The sequence below is a fragment of the Spea bombifrons genome, chromosome 13 (genome assembly GCF_027358695.1).
Source record: "Spea bombifrons isolate aSpeBom1 chromosome 13, aSpeBom1.2.pri, whole genome shotgun sequence".
Classification (NCBI taxonomy): domain Eukaryota; kingdom Metazoa; phylum Chordata; class Amphibia; order Anura; family Pelobatidae; genus Spea; species Spea bombifrons.
The window spans coordinates 2,293,417-2,314,887 of NC_071099.1; the positions used below are offsets into that span (position 1 = coordinate 2,293,417).

The following is a 21,471-nucleotide window of genomic DNA, read 5'->3' on the forward strand; positions in this document are numbered from 1 at the left end:
CCCTCTCCCATTTTAATTTGTGTTCTATTAGTGACATAAACACTGTAAGAGCCTGTATGTAGTAGACATATGATGTCACATATAGATGGCAGACTTTTTCCGTTTGTGCAGTGTTACTGTAGCACTGTTTAGTTTTTTTTGTAAAAATATTTTTCATTATTTCTTAAAAATAATATTCATTGTAGTTGTTGTGATAGAATTAAGTCAATTAGTCATGGCTTTTTGTAAGCTGTATGGGTTTTCCATATGTCTGAACATATAACTATTTCTTGAACCTGGTCAGCCTATTTTCACTTGGATATGGGTAAGGTGTGACACAGAAGACAATAATCACAGTCCTAAATGAATCTGACAAGTAACCCCACACTAAATTGTATATATCTAAAATTATATGGAAAATAAATCAAACATGACAAAGGCGTGAATAATGTAATAAATGTGAACATGTATTAAATACATAGTACTCAAGAGTATAAATGTTACCAGTTGTCTGTGTAACTTCTGCCTCCATCAATAATTATCTTACTTTTCACTTTATGTTAGCTGCATTTATTGGGTAAACTTGGTAGTAACTCATTTTCACAGCAGCTTTGGTTAGATGGCTTTTTGTCTAACATGGCATATTATTTTATTTATTTATTAACAAGAAATCATGGTTAAGTTGTCACCTCTTTACAATGTCATCCATTACTTCTTCAATGTCTGTAGCAGAGAAGTCTGCCTGACATTTTAGTTTGTTTTATATTTGTTTGCCTGGCTTTTTTTCAGCTACTTGGTCGATGGTGAGGTAACAGTTGTTCTCACAGTGACTGGTGGACTTGCTAATGGAAGATATGGAATACTTGGTATCGATGCGGATGCCATTGTAAAGGATCGTAATAGTAACATGCGTGCAGTGTAAGTACCATCTTATTATTCTTTACACTATTAATGTAGTTTCATCGGGGATGTTATAAGTGTTTTGGTTAATTATTTTAGCAGTACTTTTGTCTCCAAATTCTAAACTATGTGATAATAATGGGGTTCATGTTTAAGTGAGACTTGTTAATGCACAATAACACTGCTTAACTATTCTAGTTATTTAAAGACAGTATTACTGCCAGCATAAAAATGCATATTATTGCTTTAGGTATAATGGTATAATTTTATAATAGGCACTGTTTTTCCTACTTGTATGATAACACCTGTGTGTGAATTGCAGTCCAGTCAATTTTGATGAATTCAGACTGGCAATCAAAGGAATTGTGGAAGCTGCGGTAAGAGGTTTACATTAAAAAATTACAATTGTGGAGCACATACAAGAATGTCAGGGGTGTGGTGGTGGGGGGCATTTTTCATGCATTCTTAAATTTCACATATATCCTTACCTAGGAACTCTCAGGGTGAAGCCATCAGGATTATACTCAGGGTTATACTGCTGCTCAATTAGCTATATTTTTATTATCATTAAATAATGTCATTATATTTAATGTCAATATAAAAAGTTTGGTTAACACATTTGGTGAGAAACTACATAAGTTCTTCATGATGGCATGAAGAATTTGGTCACCTATAAACAAGCAAGATATCTGCCTCTCACAGACCTGTAACATCTTCTTTAAGAGTCTCCTCTGTCCTCCACTCGTTACCTGTATTAATGGCACCTGTTATCAGTATAAAAGACATCTGTCCACTACATCAAACAGTCACACTCCAAACCCCACTATGGCCAATACCAAAGAGCTGTCGAAGGACACCAGAAACAAAATTGTAGACCTGCACCAGGCTGGGAAGACTGAATCTGCAATAGGCAAGCAGCTTGGTGTGAAAAAATCAACTGTGGGAGCAATTATTCGGAAATGGAAGACATACAGGACCACTGATAATCTCCCTCGATCCAGGGCTCCACACAAGATCTCACTCCGTGGTGTCAAAATGATCACAAGAACGGTGAGCAAAAATCCCAGAACCACAAGGGGGGACCTAGTGAATGACCTGCAGAGAGCTGGGACCAAAGTAACAAAGGCTACCATCAGTAACACACTACGCCGCCAGGGACTAAAATCATACAGTGCCTGACGTGTCCCCCTGCTTAAGCCAGTACATGTCCGGGCCCGTCTGAAATTTGTTAGAGAGCATTTGGATGATCCAGAAGAGGACTGGGAGAATGTCATCAGATGAAACCAAGGTAGAACTTTTTGGCAGAAACTCAACTCGTCGGGTTTGGAGGAGAAAGAATGCTGAGTTGCATCTAAAGAACACCATACCTACGGTGAAGCATGGGGGTGGAAACATCATGCTTTGGGGCTGTTTTTCTGCAAAGGGACCAGGACGACTGATCCGTGTAAAGGAAAGAATGAATGGGGCCATGTATCGTGAGATTTTGAGTGAAAACCTCCTTCCATCAGCAAGGGCATTGAAGATGAAACGTGGCTGGGTCTTTCAGCATGACAATGGTCCCAAACACACCGCCCGGGCAACGAAGGAGTGGCTTCGTAAGAAGCATTTCAAGGTCCTGGAGTGGCCTAGCCAGTCTCCCGATCTCAACCCCATAGAAAACCTTTGGAGGAAGTTGAAAGTCCGTGTTGCCCAGCGACAGCCCCAAAACATCACTGCTCTAGAGGAGATCTGCATGTAGGAACGATCCAAAATACCAGCAACAGTGTGTGAAAACCTTGTGAAGACTTACAGAAAACGTCTGACCTCTCTCATTGCCAACAAAGGGTATATAACAAAGTATTGATATGAACTTTTGTTATTGACCAAATACCGTATTTGCTCGATTATAAGACGAGGTTTTTTTCAGGGGACCTGGATCCTTCTGTCTCCCCCCCCATTTAACACTCCCCCCCCACCACCCCACACACACTTACCGGTGCTTCCAATTTCCTGCTGTATTGCCGGGGCAGCGGGTTGACGTCTACGCGATCCTCGTAGACAACTTACGCTGCAGCCGGAAGGACGTGTGGCTAGCAGCGGGGGTTGTCTGCATCCATCGCGCAGACCTTCCCCGACTGTCAGAGATCAGAGTTCCCCGCACCGGTGCGGGGAACTCTGATCTCTGACAGCCGGGGAAGGTCTGCGCGATGGACACAGACAAACCCCCGCTGCCAACTCCACCTCCTTCCGGCTGCAGCGAATCGCGTAGACGTCAACCCGCTGCCCCGGCAATACAACAGGAAATTGGAAGCACCGGTAAGTGTGTGTGTGTGTGGGGTGTTAAATGGGGGCATAGGACATTTCTGGAGGCAGAGTGCTCTGTGAAATGCCTTTTAACCCCCTTAACGCCACTCTGCCTCCTGAAATGCCTTATACCTCCCTATTTGCCACTCTGCCCCATAATATGCCTTTTAACCCCCTAAATGCCAGAGTGGCATATAGGGGTATAAGGCATTTCTGGAGGCAGAGTGCTCTATACAATGCCTTTTAACCCCCTAAATGCCACTCTGCCTCCAGAAATGCCTTTTAACCCTCTATACGCCACTCTGCCTCCTGAAATGCCTTATACCTCCCTATATGCCACTCTGCCCCATAATATGTCTTTTAACCCCCTAAATGCCAGTATGGGATATAGGGGTATAAGGCATTTCTGGAGGCAGAGTCGCACATAGGGGGTTAAAAGGCATATCATGGGGCACAGTGGCATATAGAGGGTTAAAAGGCATATCATGGGCCACAGTGCCATATTGGAGTGGCAAGCATGGGGGCAGATGTGCGTAACTGGGGGGCAGGTTGGAAAATACAAGGAAATAAAAACAAAAAAATATTTTTCTCAATCATAGCTTTTATTAAAAAATGTAATAGTTAAGATGAATTAACATTTACTTGTAAAACTTTTTTCCTATAAGGTCGTCTTATATTCAGGCTTTTTCTTTTTTTCCTAAATTAATATTCAGATTTGGGGGGGTCGTCTTATAATCAGGGTCGTCTTATAATCGAGCAAATACGGTACTTATTTTCCACCATAATTTGCAAATAAATTCTTTAAAAATCAGACAATGTGATTTATGGACTTTGTTGTCTCATTCTGTCTCTCATAGTTAAAGTGTGTCTATGGTGAAAATTACAGGCCTCTCTCATCCTTGTAAGTGGGAGAACTTGCACAATTGGTGGCTGACTAAATACTTTTTTGCCCCACTGTATGTATGTATGTATATATATATATATCCCCTAAGCCAGTCACTTAAGTGGTAGGCCAACACCACATCAATGTTTGGCTTAGTATATAGTGATAGGGGCTGTTGTGCAGTATTGTCAGTGTCTGGCTCAATGTATAGTGATTGGCACACATTGACGGTGGTACAGCATAATCCCTAAGTATATAATGATAACAGTTATGCTGTACCACCGTCAATGTGTGCCTCAGTATATAATGATAACAATTATGCTGTACCTCTATCAATGTTTGCCTAACCGTAGAAATTATGCAGTTTTAAAGTGTGTGTGTTGTGCCACATACAGGATCTGCCACAAGTGCCAAATACTCTAGGTACACCCCTGCATCGTGCGGCAGTCAGACCCAATGGCTGTGCCTCAGCTCTTCGACCCATGTCTTAAGAGGGGTGGGATGAAGAGCTGAGGCAAGGCCATTGGGTGGTACGGTGCGTGCACGCCGGCCGCTTTAATTTCATTAGGCGCCAGTGGAGTGACTGCCACACGACGGCTGCTTCCAATGACGCTCGCAGCCGGTGGTGCAATGGGCCAGTTGACTAGACTTGCCCCCCAGGCCTTAGGCTGCCAGCCCTCCCCTGCTAATTAGTTAATTTGAGTATTTATGCATTTTGAGTACTTCATGTACAATACTTTGTTTTTTTCTGTTAGACATTGGTTTTTATTGACATGATAAAAAATACTGGATTACTGAAACATTTTTGTTTTTTTACCATGTGCATCAAAGCAGTCCTGTAAATATTTCCGATAGCTATCACGATGGTTTCCAATCTATTTCCAGAAGTAGAACAAAATTTGGAGAAAATTAGCACAACTGATTTTAAATATTATCTCGCCATTATTTTATTATCTTGCAGCTATCTGTGCTTAAAAGAAGAAATACTTCTGCACCAAGGGAAATTAACAGCAAATTGCCAATGGAAATTATAGCTTTAGAAATGCATACAAGAGCATATTGGTTTCCATGGCCTCTGCATTATAATCGGCTGCTTTTTAATTGATAAATGAGAAATTAGCATCTTTGTGATTTTGCATTTCACATACAATAAATTACATATTGCATTCAGCTAGTACTTTGACTCTGTTTCCTAGGACCTCTCATATTCTTGTTCCTAGATTGGTTATCCATATGCACACTTGAATGGAACGTGCATGATCTCTAAATGAATGTGTCATCTTTGAGGATAGTGTAGTGGTGAATGATAGATAAATGTAAGTAAAAAAAAAAAAAACTTATAAAATTCTAGATTTAGTGATTTTCCAACGTAGACTCTATAAAGAATTACATATAGTATACAATATTCTATTACTCCTGAGAAAAAACATGCGGTACCTTGAACTCTAAGACTGTGATATAAAAATCAAATAACTCCACAGATAGATTTAACCAATGAAAGATATCATCATTGCATAAATATGTTCATGGGGCAAAAAAACAGAAGATGTTAACCACAATTAATTTAAGGAATAAGTTAAATAAAGCGAAATAGAATCACACCACCAACACAAGATTGCAGAAAAATCACGTGTACGGCGATATAATTATCTTTTATATACAATTACCAATTTACTAAGCACTTCTTGAAGTGTATACATTAAAATGATATAATAAAATACCGACAGACCAACCATTGCATTTATGTCACCTTACAGTAGCTGCATCAGTTTGATCTTACCAATCAACAGTGAGGCATAGTCATTGACCAACTATCTCCAATTATCCAATCATAATAATAGGATGCCAGACTATTTCAAATATCAGTTTCTAGACCAAAATATTGGGAAACAGAGCTAGACTGCAGTTAAATAATTGGCCCTGGCACTCTAAGGTCAGGTGCCATCAGGGCCTGACTGAGAATGAAAAGCAGCCCTGGAAACATTTGGAGACCAGCCACATATATTTTATCTCGTGGTCAAGCTCTTGTACCCACATGCACCCCTTATACATACCCAGTTCACACTATTTGCCATCCAAATAACTATAAAACTTCCTTTTTATCGTATTATTTGCTGGCCAGGTTGGGGTAGCAGGATTTTAAAAGTCTGTACGAGCGACTCTATTGGTCGCCAGCAGGGGGATCATCTGCCGTAAACCAATGAAATACAGGTGCACTTCTTTGGTTGATGGCAGAGGAGGCCCTTGCAGGCGGCCAATAGGCTCACTCGCATGGCCATTTAACTCCTGACGGGCAACTTGGCCAGCAGAGACCACGAATACGATTGCACAAGTCTAGTAGAAAAAGGGAAGTGCTCAATACGTTGTACAGAGCACTAGTGAGACTTCACTTGGAGTATTGTGTACAGTACTGGAGACCGAGTCTCCAGAAGGATATAAATATGTTGGAGAAAGTTCAGAGAAGGGCTACTAAAATGGTTCATGGATTACAGGATAAAACTTACCATGAAAGGTTAAAGGATCTTAACATGTATAGCCAGGAAGAAAGATATGACAGACAGGGGATATGATACAAACATTTAAATACTGTGACAAAAAGGCCGGTGGTACAGTAGTGGATGGGCGGTATATGCGCCCTACTTTGGCTAATTTTGTGTGCCCTTACATGTAAAGTTAAAGCCCCAGGAAAAGAGAAGCGCAATAAAAAAACTACACTATAAGTGTCATGAAATAAACACTCCAGTAGATCTTCCGTTAACTGCTTTATTCATGAAACATCTAGCATAACACACAGGCAGTGTCTGTCATGGCTGCTGTCTGTTACTGTCTCCCTGGAGTCAGTTACCAATGTGACTCCTCCTACTCATTGTAACTTTATTAGCAGGCCTGCTCCCATGACAATAAGAATGTGATTTAAAAATTTTGTAATGGGTCCCTGGGGTGGAGAATCCAGAAGAGCAGGGTGGGCTGGTGCTCCAACAGTTTTAACATTCAGACCAGGATTTACAGGTGACCAAGTACAGCGCACCTGGTCTAATCAGGAGGGTTTAAAAAGCCCAGCTTGGTGCTATTCAGTCTCTCTCCTTATTCCCAGCCAAGAGAGCTGCTGGACAAAAAGCCTTGCTGGAGTTATTTTGTTTGTTTTGAGTGTTTTGTTGGGAGGTGGGGAAGCTGCCCCAACCTAGAGAGGAAACACAATCCTATTGTAACGCTACCGGCAGAGAGATCCTCCGGGTCCCCCGGCCGGCAACGGCAGCCGCCGCGAGGTAGGGGGAGACCCCCCGCTTCGGTCCGGCAGCCGCAGCTGCCGCAAAGAAGAGGGAGACCCCCCGCTTCTGAACGGCAGCAGCAACCGCCGCGAGGTAGGGGAAGACCCCCTGCCTCCGCACGGCAACCTCAGCCACCGCGCAGAAGGGGAGACCCCCCCCGCTTCTGCATAGCAGACGCGGCCGCCGCGGAGAAGGGGGAGACCCCCCGCTTCTGCACAGCGGAGGCAGCCGCTGCAGCTTGAAGGAGGACTTACCTCATCCACGCCGCGTTCCCAGCAGCTTCAGCCGGAGCACAGGTCCGGCTCTGGTGTCCGGACACGTTCTTCTTCACGCCACCTAGTGGCGCCAGCGGAAACTACCTCGACTTATATTGGGAGATTATGTGAACGCCACTCACAAGATGGCCACGCAGGAAGTGACGTATCGGCAGTTTGAATATTTGGCGGGAAATCCCTAATTAGTACCATAACTCCTGGGACTATTTAAGAGACGCTCTAACACTCAGACCTTGCCTTCTGATGGTTGTGCCTATCTCGGTAGTGCCTTGCCAGTACGCGTTATTTCCTGCTTGTTCCTGTTATTTACCTCGGCTTGTTCCACGACTATTCTGATCTCTGGTATCCTGACCTCGGCTTGCTCCTCGACTATCCTGATCTCCGGTATCCTGACCTCGGCTCTCTGGACCATCCTTTGTCAGTCCTACCTGACTACGGTGTCTCCTCTGTACGCTGTGCCGTGACAGAATCAGAAGGCCATCATGAGACCCGCTTCGGTAGGACAAGGGTCCACTGAGGCTCGACTTGACGAGATGGATCACCGTCTGGATCAATTTGCTCAGGCTCTTCACACCTTGCTTCAGCGTACTGATCCTGCGCAGCAAGCACCTCAACTTGTGGCGGCTCCTACTCCACCGCCGTTACCAGTAGCCACGGTTCCTGCTCACCTGCCTCCTCCCCAACGCTACAATGGTGATCCTGCAACCTGTCGAGGTTTTTTGAATCAGTGTGAGATACACTTTGAACTGTCTCCATATGCCTTCCCCAGTGAGCGTGCCAAGGTGGGATACATCATTTCACTCCTTACGAATAAAGCCTTGGCATGGGCTTCACCGCTTTGGGAGAGGAACGTCTCTACGGTGCGCTCCTATGCTGAATTTGTCTCCAGTCTACGTGCCGCATTTGATACTCCGGGTAGAAGGGCCACTGCTTCTAATTCACTCTTTACCATATGTCAGGGGTCCCGTCCGCTTCTGGAGTACGCTATAGAGTTCCGGACCCTGATGGGGGAGGTGAACTGGACTAATGAGGCATTAGTGGCTGCCTTCCTGAATGGACTTTCCGAGACCCTCAAGGACGAGACTGCTGCCAGAGATTTGCCCACGGACCTAGACTCCGTGATTTCATATATTTCCCAAATTGATCTGCGTCTCCGCGAGAGGCAAGCCCAACGTGAGAGTTTGAAGTTACGTGACAAGGGTGGGAGACCTACTACACGCTTCATGCCACAGTTTTCTTCTGCCGATCCCTCGAATGAACCATCTGACGAACCTATGCAGTTGGGAGCCACTCGAGTCTCCGAACGAGAGAGGAACAGGCGGAGACGGGAGGGATTATGCTTCTACTGTGGACTCTCGGGCCACTTCATCGGGCACTGTCCTAGCAGGCCGGGAAACGCCCGCACCTAGGTAGGCCAGGGGAACCTACCATAGGTGTAGTGAACTATTCCCCTAACGCATGACTGTTCCAGTTCCTCTGGTTTGGGATTCTGGATTTATTGACACTGAGGCTTTTCTGGACTCTGGTGCTGCCAGTAACTTTATTGACTCGGTTTTTTGTGAACGGCAACACATTCCCACCCTATCCCTGCCCGTGCCACTATCGGTAGAGGCTATTGATGGAAGACCGCTTCGTCCTGATCAAATCTCTCTCTCTACGGCTCCACTCAACCTTGCCGTCGGCATTGTACATAATGAACGTTTACAACTGCTCGTCATCCGTTCGCCCTCCATTCCCATTATATTGGGATTTCCATGGTTACAGGTACACAATCCTGCTATTGATTGGTCTACGACTCAGATCACAGCCTGGAATGCGTCTTGCAAGGCGCATTGCCTCTCCCCTCTAAGACATGCCGCAGTTACAGCATCTCTTAATGAGACCTCTCTCCTGCCTGTGCAGTACCGGGACTTCTCGGATGTGTTTGATAAGAAAGAGGCCGAGAAGCTACCACCACACAGGCCATACGATTGCCTGATTGACCTGCTTCCTGGGACCATGCCACCCCGGGGGCGGGTTTACCCACTCTCCATTCCGGAGACCAAAGCTATGGAATCATACATAGAGGAGAATCTTCGCCGAGGATTTATCCGCCGGTCTGTATCACCCGCTGGTGCAGGGTTCTTCTTCGTGAAGAAGAAGAATGGGGAACTTCGTCCTTGCATCGATTATCGGGGTCTGAACAAGATTACCAGGTGCAACACTTACCCTATTCCACTAATTTCCGAACTTTTCGACAGGCTACGTTGGGCTACTATCTACACCAAGCTGGATCTCCGGGGAGCGTACAATCTTGTCCGAATCCGCGCTGACGATGAATGGAAGACCGGCTTCAATAGTCGTTCTGGACATTATGAATATACCGTTATGCCGTTTGAGCTGTGCAACGCCCCGGCGGTCTTCCAGGAGTTCATTAATGATTGCCTTCGGGACTTTCTTCAACAGTTTGTAGTGGTGTACCTGGATGACATTTTGATATACTCTTCCGATTTGCAGTCACACCGCACCCATGTTACGCGCGTTTTGTCCCGCCTACGGCTCCATGGACTATACGCAAAGCTCGAGAAATGTGCATTTGAGATCCAGAGGGTGACATTTCTAGGATACGTTATTACGCCCTCAGGCTTTGAGATGGACCCATCCAAAGTACAGGCCATTAGAGACTGGCCTCAACCACTGGGCCTATAACCCCTACAGCGTTTTTTGGGGTTTGCCAATTATTATAGACGTTTCATCCGTGACTACTCCAAGGTCGCGGCTCCTCTGACGGCCCTTACTAAGAAAGGGGCTAACACCCTGGAATGGTCTCCTGAAGCCATTTCCGCTTTTTCCCGACTCAAGACCAAGTTTACCACCGCTCCTGTGTTACGTCATCCTGACCCTCGGTTACCGTTTGTTCTGGAGGTTGATGCATCCGAATCCGGAGTCGGGGCTGTTCTTTCACAGAGGGCCTCCTATAGTGGTCCTCTCCATCCTTGCGGATACTTCTTCAGGAGATTCTCCCCGGCAGAGAGGAACTATGATGATGGGAACAAGGAACTTTTGGCTGTCATCCTTGCGCTGGAGGAGTGGCGTCATCTTCTGGAGGGCGTTCCTATTCCCACGCTGATTCTGACAGATCACAAGAATCTACAGTATATAGAGACTGCCAAGTGCCTGAATCCCCGACAGGCCAGATGGGCCTTGTTTCTCTCCCGCTTTTCATTTGTATTGACTTATCGTCCAGGCTCCAAGAACGTCAAGGCGGACGCTCTCTCCCGTATGCATGTGCCCCCCCGAGGAGGAGGATCGTGCGCCCCAGCCCATTATACCTGCTACCAAGGTCCTTGCTGCTCTACATACTCGTTGCCGAACTCCCTTACTTGACCGGATCGCTGGTTTTCAAGCCCGAGCTCCAGCCTCCTTGCCGGCTGGGAGACTGTTTGTTCCCGCGTGCTTCGCCTGTCCCATGGGTCTAGAAAAATAAACTAATTTTTTTTTTACATTTTCCCTCTGAATCCTCACAAAATTAGGTAATGTGATCGAAAATCCCCTCCAAGTTTATCAATTCAGGTGTCCTGATTTCAGAAATACCTAATTTATGTAGATTTTCCAGACTTTCCCAGCACCAGGGAGCATACTATTAGGTGTACAAGTTTGTATAATGTTTATGCCTATGGCTTAACGGGTTTGGGGGTTGTGAACGGGGGCAGGAGGGTTATACTGGCTAGATGTTATGCTAGGGCAATGGGAAGTAAGGTTTTTTTAAAGAATTTTTTTATTATCTTTTTTTTAATATTTTTTTTGTATTTTTTTATATATTTTTTTTTTTACACAGTAATGGTTAGAGGTCCTCCTAGGGACCTCCTGAACATGCCAGTGATGTCACAATGACATCACAGCTCACATTATAATTTTTTTTAGTATTTATATTATTTTAATGATTCATTTAATATTATTTTTTTAATGGTTTTACTTTTTTTTCAGCTTTTCCATTTCAGGACGGGAGGGGGAGTGAGAGAGATGGTTTCTCACTCCCCTCCCCGCGATCCCCCTCTACCGATCACACTGTGATCTCTATGCAGGTCCTCACAGACCTGCATAGAGATCGCAGCGTCTCTGTGCCTCATCGGAGGGCAGGATATCCCAGCGATATCCCCGCGTTTGCAACTGCGTGATCAGGCACTTTCAAATGTAACAGCTTACCGGCTTTCATTCCGGAAGCTGTTACAAGAGATCGGGCAGCAGAAAGCCGGCGATGCCGGCTTCTGCTGCCACGGAGGAGTCCAGGCTGTCAAACGACAGCCTGGTCTCCCGTGCAGAGGCAGGGATGTGTCCCTGACGCTACACGAAGGGCTGGACATACCGGGACGTCCATAGGGATTTCTTAGTGGGCGTTTTTTGGACGTCCCAGTACGTCTATAGGGGATTGAAGGTGTTAAGCTGCTGATTTGAAGAAAATAAATATTTCGATTTTATCTGGATCTGGAATTGATGTTTATATTACCCTAGAAGACAAGTGATTCTGAAAGATCTCTGACTGATTCCTTGTGCTTTAAAGTGAGGCTGACCGAAAAATGGCCACCGCCAGGGGCGTACCTAGAGTATTTGGCACCCGGGGCGGATCCTGTAAGTGGCACCCCCCCCCAAATGTGAAGACATCTACAAAATTATGTTGGCAAGAATATTTATTGCACCAATTTGTAAACTGTATGTCAAGTGTAAGCAACAAGAAATCTGAAAAAATAAATTAATAACTTATAAGTAAAATAAATACATTTAAATAACATTTACTGAACATATAATAGTGCTTTCTTTAATAACCCTCCAAAAAAAACAGCGTCCACATTGCCCACATAGAACCTGACCAGCACCCAAATTACACACACATAGGACGTGCCATCTTTGCCCCCAAACAGCCCAGCATGAGTCAGCATTGTTCCCAAACAGCCGAGTGTACGCCATCTTTGTCCCATGAACACACTACCTGTGCCATCTTTGTCCCATAAACACCCTGCCTGTGCCATTTTTGTCCCATAAACACCCTGCTTATACCATCTTTGCCTTTTTGACAAATCAACTATACACCTATGATTAACACAAACACTTTTTAGTCACTCACTAATTCATTTTCATTCACACAATCATTTATTCTTTCACACAAATTATTTACACATATTCATTGATGCATTCTCACAAATTCATTAATTCTCTCACTCATTCACACAATTCATCCACACATTAATCCATTCATTTTCGCTCTCATTCTGACTCTTTATTTCAATATTCTTGCTACCCTCCTTTCTCCCTATCTACCCATTCTCACCCCCTTCTGCCCTATCTATCCCTTCTCACTCCCTTCTCCCTATCTACCCCCTATCCCCCCGTCTCACTCCCTTCTCCCTATCTAACCCCTCCTAACTATCTACCCTCTCCCCCTTTGAAGTTCACTTAGCTTTCAGGAGTCCTGCAATGGGGGTGCAAGGCCTCTGTCTCCCAGTTCTGCCACTGTATGGAACAGTATAGAGTGATGGGAGTTATGATGTACTTTAGAGCATAATTATATAATGAAAAAGACATTGGAAATGGTACAGCATAACACCCATCACTCTCACACATTTACCAATCCACACTTACCAATCCACAGATTCCGCACATACCACACATACCAATCCACAGATTCCACACATACCAATCCACACTTACCACAGATACCAATCCACACTTCCCACACATACCAATCCACACTTACCACACATACCAATCCACACATACCAATCCACACATACCAATCCACAGATTCCACACATACCAATCCACACATACCAATCCACACATACCAATCCACAGATTCCACACATACCAATCCACACATACCAATCCACAGATTCCACACATACCAATCCACACATACCAATCCACAGATTCCACACATACCAATCCACACATACCAATCCACAGATTCCACACATACCAATCCACAGATTCCACACATACCAATCCACAGATTCCACACATACCAATCCACAGATTCCACACATACCAATCCACACTTACCAATCCACATATTCCACACATACCAATCCACATATTCCACACATACCAATCCACATATTCCACACATACCAATCCACACTCACTGAATGATTTCCTACCTTTCCTCTTTTCTTCTTACAGCAGTCAGCTCCTTTTCTTCCTCTTCGCTCCTCTTCTTCTGTCTTCTTCCGGTTCAGAGGGCACGGACGGCGGTGGGCGCGGCTTCACTGTTGCTTCAGCAGCAGTTGCCGCGCGGATCGCGAGGGAGCGGTATCGGAGGTCTTTAACAGACCTCCGGCTCCCTTGAGTGATTTTAAGCCGGTTCAAGGGAACCGGCTTAAAATCACTCAAGGGAGCCGGAGGTCTGTTAAAGACCTCCGATACCGCTCCCTCGCGAGCCTTCTCCTCCAGCGGCGGACATTACTGTCCGTCTCTGGAGGGGTGCCGGGTGCCGGCAAGTTGGCACCCCCCTGATGAGCGGCACCCGGTGCGGACCGCCCCCCCCGCCCCCCGCTAGGTACGCTACTGGCCACCGCCGCACCAATCATCAAAGATCACGGCTAAAACAGCTTAGGAAGCGTTCGGAATCGCTTCCTAAGCATAAAATGTGTTGTTGACGTGCCTCGAAATGGAAGCATGTAGCATCACAACCCCCCTACCCCGATAGCCTTGTGATTGCTCCGAAGAGCAACCACAAGTGCCACCCTGTAAATGACGTTGCCGTGAATTCACAGAGGGTCTATGCAGGTACTGCATCCAACCATGCAAAGTCAATGGAGCCCAGCTCACTAATAAGAGTGATTAGTAATAAATAAATAAATAAATAAATATACATTTTAAAAAATTCAAAAAAAAATGTTCAAAAATGTTAAACAACAAAAATGAAAAAAAATATGATGACATGTAAAAATCCCCACTGTCACCAAAAAAAAGTTTTTAATAAGCAAGTCCTACAATTCTTTATATTCACAATAATTCCCGCATGGAAAGAGTTAAAATATTGGCATTACAAATGCCCATAGGGTGTCTAGTATTAAAAAATGTATGATTTGATGGGGTAAATTGAATTGGCCGGGTTCAAAGATGTCCCAAATATGGGACATGGGGGCAGTAGGACCAGATGTCTAAATGGCAAAAAAAAAAATACATACCTCACAAAGGCGGCCTTTTACCTCCCAAATAACCCAACAAACCCATGCATGTGGGGTATCACTGCACTCAGGAGATATTACTAAACACATATCGGGGTGTTGTTTGACACGGACATATACCAGGAGCGGTAAATTTATTCCTGAAATACGTGTGTGAAAAAAAAATAATAATTTACTACCATAAAATTTCACAAAGGCTGGTGGTAAAATCAGTGCATGGAAAGGGTTAAAATACCAGCATTTCAAATATCTTGGGGTGTCTAGTTTTTTAAAATATTTGATGGGGTAAATTGCATTGGCCAGCTTCAAAGATCCCCGAAATGGCACATGGGGGAAGAATTACCAGATTTGGAAAAAATGGTTTGGAAATAGCAAAATGCTACCTGTACTTATTGCCCCATAACGTGCAGCAAAAAGCAAAAAAAAACATAAAAACATTTTTCTAAACTCAGGACAAATAGTAGAATCTTTTTAGCAGGCTTTTTTTTCATTTGTTTTTGCAGATGAGTAAAAGTTTTTTGTTTAAAAAGTAAGAAAAAGTAATTTTTAACAAAAAATACCCATATTTTATCATTTTTTTTTTTATAGTAAATTAGGTGATATGACAAAGAACAATATATAATATGTGTGGGAGCATGAAGTGAGAAAGAAGAAAATCACACCTAAACAGCAACACTGAAAAATGTTAAAAGAGCCATTGTCCCTCAATATACTACTAGTAATAACCCCTATTGTCCTTAAGGGGTTAAGGAAGAGAGTTTATTTAAAAGGAGAAATACTACCTCAACATAGTCTTAAACTACAGAGTCAAAGGTTTATAAGTAACAGAAGGAAATATTCCTTTACTGAAAGGGAAGTGGATGCATGGACTTCCAGCAGAACTGGTAGATGTTAGTACAGTGAACACATTTTAGCAAGCATGGGATAGGCATTAGACGAAGCTAGATATAGGATAAGGCCAGGGACTAAGGAAAGTATTCAGAGGTTGGGCAGACTGGATTGGCCCGAATGGTACTTCTCTGCCGTCACTTTCTATGTTTCTACATGACCCTAGTTAAACCTCAGGACAGCTAAACAAAGCTAAACAAAGAAACCAATGGCCTTAGTCTAAAATTCTTTCACATTTTTTATCAATATATCAGTGTTGTAGTCTGACAGGGGTCAAAATTCTTATGTGGAAAAACATTGATCTATAACTAATACAAATATTACTTTATTTTTTAAAGATGAATAATTGTACATTTAGTATTTATGATATGTTCTATATATAAAGGTTTTTTTTAAAACAAGAAAAACAACAGAATGGATAGCTGTACATAAGGCACTTAAATTGCCTTGGCAAATAATTGTTTCATGATTACTCTCCTTGCTTTGATGGGTAATTTCTTTTGGAAATTTATGACTTCCTTCTACTACGGGTATAAATAACTATCATCTCAACATACTTCACCAATTCAACAACAATCGTCAGATACTTACAGCTGGTGACTGAGACTGGTAAAGAATTAAGTATAGAAGATAATTAAGACTCTCCATTAGCTCATTATTCAATTGTCCTTTCATCCATTAATAAGAAGTATATCTTTTCTATAATGTTTTTGCTCTTCATGCTCTACATTTTGGCAATAATTGTATTTTGGAGCTTTTAGTTACTTTCTGTTTCAAACTGACTGGACCTAAAACGGCTTTTGGTCACTATAAACAGAATATACATCGTTTCCTTCTACAGGTTAACATCCCAAGATGTTGAAGATGTTGTTTTTGGCGTTAGCTGTTGTAGTCCTTCTTCCACCATCAGTTCCTGCATGTGACGTGGATAAAAAAGAAAAATGTAAGTGAATTAATATCTCTTATTCTTTTTTTACATTATAGTGCAGCTGAGTTATAGTTGTATATGGTGATAAATGATCTGGGATTATATGTATTAAAGCAGGTGTGTTATACAAACAACGTACATAAAACACTAAGCTACCCATTATCACTAGTTTCATTGCATTTCTTTCCGCAATTGCAACTTAATCACATTCCTAGACTTTTGCCAACAAATGAGCTCCTTTCTCATCAGTGCTATATTGTTTAACTTAACCTTGTTTGGACTAAACACATGATTTTTAAAGAAAAGGGCTGGATACAGTCAATACATGATTTGTCTCTCTTTCGACAGGTACTGGTAATAAGGAACATATCTTGCATTTACTTGGAAGCCTTGTGCCAACAGGAGATATTAGACTTGACCTTCTTAACATGCAAGTTTTTTTTTAAGCATTTGTCTATTGAATTGATAAACAAAACAGAAAATGACACTAGAAAAGTTTTGCAGAGGGTGGAATTATAAAGAGGCAATTGTATGAAGTGGGAGTTAAAATGAATTGCTTTGTACCAAATTCATTCTCTCATTAAATTAAATGTTCTGTGGCTGGAAAGACAGCAAATGTGGCAATAGCTGTATGGGGTAGGGGAGAGGATTACGCGGCTGCTTAGCACCTCCACTAACCTAAGGAACTCTTAGAGGGTGATGAGTACATAGTGAATGTTTTAAATCTAGTAGCCAATTATAAGTCTTCAAAGTCTTATCTCCTTTTTGTGGCACCAGAAAAATGAAAAACAAGTACATTCCCTAAATTGATTCTCCATCACATGAAATTAACAATTAGACCAAGAAACATTTGCTTATTTGTTATGTCTTCATTTTTCTTACAGTGTGAAAGTAACACTAACAGCAAGAGGCTATGTAGAACTAGAGAAAGTACATACAAATAGCAACGCCTCCATCAGCGTTTTTGTCTATGTGTATTTAGAGGTGGATGTTGACAGGTAAAGACTTTTAAAATTAAAACAGCCTTCCCAGGAGTCCTGACTTTGCTATTAAAATCCTTCTATTTGCCTTTGTGGTTTTCTGAAAACTCGATGTATATTAAATGTTAGCTGTTTGTAAAGATTTTAAGAGCATTTTGAAAATAAACGTCCACTTTAATTCTATAGCCCAGTGCCAGCAAAGGGGGGTATACAAATCAACCCCTCTCCCATTTTAATTTGTGTTCTATTAGTGACATAAACACTGTAAGAGCCTGTATGTAGTAGACATATGATGTCACATATAGATGGCAGACAGTTGTTCAGTTTGTGCAGTGTTACTGTAGCACTGTTTAGCATTTAAAAAAAATATTTTTCGTTATTTCTTAAAAATAATATTCATTTCAGTTATTGTGACAGAATTAATTCAATTACTCGTGGCTTTTTGTAAGCTGTATGGGGTTTTAATATGTCTGAACATATATTTATTTCTTGAACCTGTTCAAGATATGGGTAAGGTGTGACACAGATGACAATAGTCACAGTCCTATCTATAGCAGAGAAGTCCGCCTGACATTTTAGTTTGTGTTATATTTGTTTGCTTGGTTTTTTTTTAGCTCCTTGTTCACAGTCGATGGTGCATTAAAAGTTGTTGTCAAAATGAATGATGAACTTGATAACGGAAGAGATGAAATACTTGCTATCAATGCGGATGTGAACGTAGATGATCTTAATATTAACGCGGTTGGAATGTAAGTACCATCTTATTATTCTTTACACTATTAATGTAGTTTCATCGGGGATGTTATAAGTGCCTTGGTTAATTATTTTAACAGTACTTTTGTCTCTAAATGCTATACTATGTGATAATAATGGGGTTCATGTTTAGGTTAGACTTGTTAATGCACAATAACACTGCTTAACTATTCTAGCTATTTAACCCCTTAAGGACAATAGGGGTTATTACTCGTAGTATATTGCGGGAAAACGTCTCTTTTAACGTTTTTCAGTGTTACTGTTTAGCTGTGATTTTCTTCTTTCTCATTTCGTGCTCCCACACATTATATATTGTTTTTTTTTCAGGACAAACAGGGATTTCTTTAGATACCATTAATCTTATATCATCTAATGTACTATTAAAAAAAATGATAAAATATGGGGATTTTTTGTAAAAAAAATTACTCTTACTTTTTAACCAAAAAAAACTTTTACTCATCTGCAAAAACGAATGAAAAAACCTGCTAAATAGATTCTACTATTTGTCCTGAGTTTAGAAATACCCAATGTTTTTATGTTTTTTTGCTTTTTTTCTGCACGTTATCGGGCAATAAGTATAGGTAGCTATTTCAAAACCTTTTTTTCCAAATCTGGTAATTCTTCCCCCCATGTGCCATTTCGGGTATCTTTGAAGCCGGCCAATGCAATTTACCCCATCAAATCAAATATTTTTAAAAACTAGACACCCCAAGGTGTTTTATATGCTGGTATTTTATCCCTTCCCATGCACTAATTTTACCACCGGCCTTTGTGAAACTTTATGGTAGTACATTTTTTTTGTATTTTTTTCACACATGTTGTACTTCAGGTATAAATTTATCGCTCCTGGTATATGTCCGTGTCAAACAACACCCCAATATGTGTTCAGTAACATCTCCTGAGCACAGTGATACCCCCATGCATGGGTTTGTTGGGTTATTTGGGAGGTAAAAGGCCGCCTTTGTGAGGTGTGTATTTTTATGCCATTTAGACATCTGGTCCTACTGCCCCCATGTCCCATATTTGGGACATCTTTGAACCCGGCCAATTCAATTTACCCCATCAAATCATACATTTTTTAATACTAGACACCCTATGGGCATTTGTAATGCCAATATTTTAACTCTTTGCATGCTGGAATTTTTGTAAAGATAAAGAATTTTAGGACTTGCTTATTAATTTTTTTTTTATTTGGTGACAGTGGGGCTTTTTACATGTTACCATTTTTTTCTTTTAAACATTTTTGAACAATAATAATTTTGTTAATTTTTTTTTCTCTCTCATTAGTGAGCTGGGCTCCATTGACCTTGCATGGTTGGATGCAGTACCTACATTCAACCTGCAGGAGGAGATCGAGAGTTCTCAAGAGGGTCATTTACAAGATGGCACTTGTGGTTGCTCCACTGAGCAATCACAAGGCTATCGGGTAGTGTTGCTGACATGCCTCGATATCGAGGCATGTCAGCAACACAGTTTATGCTTAGGAAGCGATTCCAATCGATTCCTAAGCTGTTTTAGCCGGGCGCCGCCACAATCTTTGATGATCGGTGCGGCGCCGGCCATTTTTGTGAGGCTTCCGTGGATACTGCAAAACCGACGATCACGGCGAAAATGCCGCGATCTAGGCGATGCAGCTATTTAACGGCAGCTTGTACATGTACGGGCATTGTCGTTATCTTGTTGCACGGCAACCCCGTACATGTACGTGGATTGTCGTTAAGGGGTTAAAGACAGTATTACTGCCAGCATGAAAAATGCATATTATTGCTTTAGATTTTATGGTTTAATTTTATAATAGGCACTGTTTTTCCTGCTTGTATAATAACACCTGTGTGTGAATTGCAGTCCAGTCAATATTGATAAAATCAAACTGTCAATCGGAGCAATTGCAGAAGCTGCGGTAAGACCTTTACAATTACAATTGGGGGGGCATTTTCGATGTATTCTTAAATTTCACAAATATCCTTACCTAGCAACTCTCAGGGTGACGCTATCATCAGGATTATACTCAGGGTTATACTGCTGTGATCATATCTAAGACTGTTAATTAGTGCTTTTGCTACCACTATGTAATGGATGGTATCTGTGCCTGAATACAGGTGACTCAATTAGCAATATCCTTAAATAATGACAAGTCATTATCTTTAAATAATGTCATTATATTTAAATAGCTTTAAATAAATGACAAGTTTGGTTAACAGATTTGGTGAGAAACTACATAAATTCTTCAAAATAATAAGTTGATATTTCAAAAGTATTATTTTTAAAAAAGGAAAATTATTTAGAAAGCTCGCAGGAATGCAAATATCTATAAATGTAAGAAGGTGCATCATCTAGACATTGGTTATTATGTTTGTCCTTCTTTAACGGGACTTTATAACAGTGGAAACGTTCAATTAAGTGTCATGGCTGAATAAGTAAGTCAAACCAATATGCATTTGTTTTTTAAAGTCTTTAAAGACGTTTTAAGTGATGTACCACCAGGCCTCTAGGCTGGTATTGGTACCATTTGTTGAGATGTACAGGGCAAATCAGAAGAGTTGCAGCATTAGAAAGGTTGGTAGTGATGACATTAATTAGTTAATTTGAGTATTCATGGATTTTGAGTACTTCATGTGCAATACTTAGTTTTCGTCTGTTAGACATTGGTTTTTATTGACATGATAAGACTGTTTCTATTCAAAAATACTGGATAACCGAAACATGTTTTTTTTTAGATCGGAAACCATCGTGATAGCTATTGGAAATATTTACAGGGCTGCTTTAATGCACATGGTAAAAAAAAATCTACTTCCAGAATTAGAACTAATTTTCTCCATATTTTGCACAACTGATTTTAAATATTATCTCGCCATTATTTTATTATCTTGCAGCTAACTGTGCTGAAAAGAAGAACTGCTTCTGCACCAAGGGAAATTAACAGCAAATTGCCAATGGAAATTATAGCTTTAGAAATGCATGCAAGAGCATATTGGTTTCCATGGCCTGTTTCTGTCGGAGAGTTACCCTGGTTGATTCCTCTGCATTATAATCGGCTGCTTTTAATTGATAAATGAGAAATTAGCATCTTTGTGATTTTGCATTTCACATACAATAAATTACATATTGCATTCAGCTAGTACTTTGACTCTGTTTCCTAGGACCTCTCATGATATTCTTGTTCCTAG

The 21,471-nt window shown here is 41.7% G+C and overlaps 1 long non-coding RNA gene across 1 annotated transcript; it reads left to right on the plus strand.

The window, feature by feature from the left end:
• Window positions 1-1,217: 1,217 nt before the first annotated feature.
• LOC128471647 (uncharacterized) lies at window positions 1,218-21,302 on the plus strand. Its single transcript, XR_008346118.1, has 3 exons — window positions 1,218-1,256; window positions 21,022-21,079; window positions 21,178-21,302. It is a non-coding gene; the product is annotated as an uncharacterized LOC128471647 (long non-coding RNA).
• The last annotated feature ends 169 nt before the right edge of the window (window positions 21,303-21,471 follow it).